This window comes from Bidens hawaiensis, unplaced genomic scaffold (assembly GCF_021521415.1).
Source record: "Bidens hawaiensis isolate Kalapana, Puna unplaced genomic scaffold, B.hawaiensis_p1.1 tig00027996_1, whole genome shotgun sequence".
Lineage (NCBI taxonomy): Eukaryota > Viridiplantae > Streptophyta > Magnoliopsida > Asterales > Asteraceae > Bidens > Bidens hawaiensis.
The window spans coordinates 207,565-211,348 of record NW_027494539.1 but is presented as its reverse complement, the minus strand read 5'-3'; the positions used below and the strand labels follow the sequence as shown (position 1 = coordinate 211,348).

Below are 3,784 nucleotides of genomic sequence, written 5' to 3'. Positions count from 1 at the left end.
ACTTCGTAATAGAGAGGCTCATAACATTCTAGTGTTATCATTTCAAATATGTAGTTTTGTATCTTATCATCTTCTAGGTTATCATCATCACCATATGTGTTATGATGATGATCAACATCATAAAGTTATCATCGTTATCATGTATTATAGTGGTTATCATCATCATAATCATCGATCACCATCACCATGAAACGGCATCATCATCAGACGTGCGGGTAATCAACGTGGTCATTGTATAGGCTATCGTAGTCGGCGTTGATCATAAGGGCTCAAACATATATCTCGCTATCAGTGTCGTCATCATCGTCACACATCTCCATCATCATCATCATCATCATCATCATCATCATCATCATCATCATCATCATCATCATCATCATCATCATCATCATCATCATCATCATCATCATCATCATCATCATCATCATCATCATCATCATCATCATCCGATTGCCATGTACGGGATGTAGTCAACATCGTATGGGTTATCATAAACAAAACGCCCAATATTAGCGATCACTGTCGGCACCATCTTATGAATTGTCGTCGTCATCAAACGACATCATCAGTCGTACATGCTACCATAAGTATGACCATCATATACGTTATCATGGTCGTCGTCGATCATACGGGTTACATGTCATTAAACATTGGTGTCACCATTATCATCAACATATGTGTGTGTGTGTGTGTGCGCGCCTGTGTGGCGTATTGTCATATAGGTACATATAATTGGTCCTCATCATATATATGTGTGATCATTATCATAGACGTCATGCTCGTCGTACGAGCTACAGTCGCCATCGTATGGGTTGGCGTAAGCAAACCGTATATATAGGTTAGCAGCATCAATATGATAACCACCACCAACCCAGGTAGTTATATTAGCATCGTCTCGTCATAATTGTGCCAATCATCATGGTCATCATACGGGATAGCACCGTCATTGTCTCATGTATTACATATCCGCGATCATACTACACACCACCGCCCACATTCGCCACAACGACCCCCAGCACCAACCACTAACCACACTCCACCACCACCCACCACACCACCACCACCCACTAATATTATATATAAATATATATACATTTATTTATACCCATCCACCACCACCACCACCACCGACCTCCGCCACCACTGCCCACCACCACCACCACCCACCCACCCACCACCACCACCGAACTCCGCCACCACCACCACTGCCCACCACCACCACCCACCACCACACATCCGCCACCACGAACCACCACACCTCCGCCACCGTCCACCACCATCATGACCACCTGAACCCACCACCACCCACTAATATTATATATATATATATATATATTGCACACGCCTTCTTTTAAAAGGGTCAAATAAATACCGTACGATTAAAATTTAAAAGCACGCGCCTTCTTTTTAAAGGGTCAAATAACTACCCACGTAACTCATCTACTTTTGGAACCGTCGACGATTCGTTTCTACAGTGAAGCACAAGCACAAGTACAAGCACGATAGGTCTCATAACCCTAACTCATCTACTTCTGGAACGGAACCAAAATGAAGAACCCTAACTCATCTACTTCTGGAACGGAACCAAGGACGAAGCAAAAGCACGATAGGTCTCAGAATGAAGATGGAACAAGTGTTATTTTATGATTTTTTTAGCGTTTTAGGTTTACTTAATCTTAAAATGTAAGCATTTGTTTGAATCTTCTTATGTAATAATATGTTTGATAAGCGTGCTGTTGTTGCTGTTGTAATACATATCCTTGTTTTTTTAAATCTATGTATAATATTAGAGCATGTTATATGCATATGATTAGCGTGTTATGGATTTGGTATGAGAATTTATCACTGTGATGTTTTATAAGAGTTTTCTATTTCCTTGTGATTCGTGTTGTTATCCCCTACCCCCGTGTTTTATTGTATGTATGTGATTCAGTTGTTGAAAAAACCAAGACTGATAAAAGGAAGACTAAAAAAGTTGCTCCGGTGGGGAAAACAAAACATAATGTGGGAGCAGACTCTGATTCAGACCTTGACACAAAAATCGACAGGTTGTTGTCAAAGCGGAAACCGGTGGAACCCAGCACCTATGGCCCGGACTTCCAGCGTCCGAAAAAGAGAACCGTTAAAGAAAAGAAGCCAGCCAAGAGGGGACAACCTTTTGTTGAATTTGTAGACAAAAAATTGATGAATAGATGTGCACCTATTCATATTGTTGATGCAGTGAAGGCAATGACCATTGCCCAAAAAACTTGTGTAGAAGAAATGGGTTTCGGGTCAATGTTAAGACTTCAAGTAACCCAAACTCCAACAACTTTGGGATATTGGTTGCTCATGAACTATAATAACCGTTTAAATGAATTGAACATTGGGAGCGGTGTTATTAAGATAACACCACAAAAAGTACATGAAGTGTTGGGGATACCAATGGGTAAGATTCCTGTTTTAGGCAAGAATAGACCAAGATTGGGGTAAGATGTTACTACAGATTTGTTCAAATCTCAATTCCCGACAAATGCAAGAATAAGTATAAAGCATGTGAAAGACAAACTGGCCGCGGATCAAGGAGTTGGTGAACTGTTTAAGATTAATTTCCTTGTGTTGGTCAACACATGTATAGGATTTGTGACAGAATCAAAAACAGTCAATCAACGATTCATCGCCGCAATTGATAAAACCTCCGATATTCCAAATATGGACTGGTGCAGCTATGTTATTGAAAACTTGAAAACGAAAAAGGAAGAATGGAGAGGTATCAACGTTCAATACAATGGTCCGATCACCTTCCTTGTGATGCTTTACACGCATGAATACCAGAAAAAATATGGTCCATTTGGGACTCCCATCACAAGGCCTGCAGTCAACTACATAACAACTACTCTTAATAAGATGGAAAAATACCTGGAGAATTATGGTCATCCCTTAGAATAAGATGCTACTGAGGTTGCTGTTGCCGCTGCTGTGACATTTAGTGTTGACGGGAAAGGGATTGATGCGGCTGCTGCTGCTCCTGCTGCTATGACCATTAGTGCTGCCGGGAAGGGACTTGATGAGACTGCTGATGCTGCTGTTGCTGATACTGCTGCTGTGACAGTTAGTGCTACCGGGAAGAGACTTGATGAGACTGCTGCTGCGGCTGCTGCTGCTATTGCTGCTGTGATGGTTAGTGCTGCTGGTAAGCCTGGAGTTGAAGAAAACACTGCAGCTGAGGAGAAACAAGAACATGGTATTAAACTTGTTATTTTCTTGTAAAAAACTCTCATATCTCTTATCTCTACATACATTTTATGTAATACAACATTATATGTAATTAAAAAACAGATGGTCAAAGTGAATCTGAAACAGCTAAATGCCGATCAAGCAGCTGAACAAGATTTGGATGATTATGTAAGCGATTATTCACCTTTAAGTTTGCAAATGCCTATCGTGCTTGTTGACTATTATTTAACTCTATTACAACTGGCTGGGATAAATTGAAAATGTTTTTGAATTAACCCAAACTATATTTTCTTTTTACAGTCTTGGAATAAGGCAATGGATAACAAGTTGAAGAAATTTGATAAAATTTGCTCCGAGATCAACGAGTTGGTCCCTAAAACATAAGATTCAGATGTTGGTGTTGGTGTTGGTGGTCCAGTGGCTGCTCTAAAAGGTATTTGGGTTAAATTAATTATTAGTATAATTAAAACGCTCTTAAAACACTTATGCTGTTCTTTTAAACTTATAACATCTGTGTGATGCGGTTGATTCAGATGTTGGTGTTGGTGGTCCAGTGGCTGCTCAGAAA

General features: G+C 40.2%; 1 long non-coding RNA gene across 1 annotated transcript; it reads right to left on the bottom strand.

Annotated features, from left to right (window-relative positions):
• Positions 1–334: 334 nt before the first annotated feature.
• Positions 335–680, bottom strand: LOC143576111 (uncharacterized). The gene is made up of 2 exons (XR_013142892.1): positions 562–680; positions 335–519 (listed from the first exon to the last, which is right to left on the bottom strand). It is a non-coding gene; the product is annotated as an uncharacterized LOC143576111 (long non-coding RNA).
• Positions 681–3,784: the final 3,104 nt, after the last annotated feature.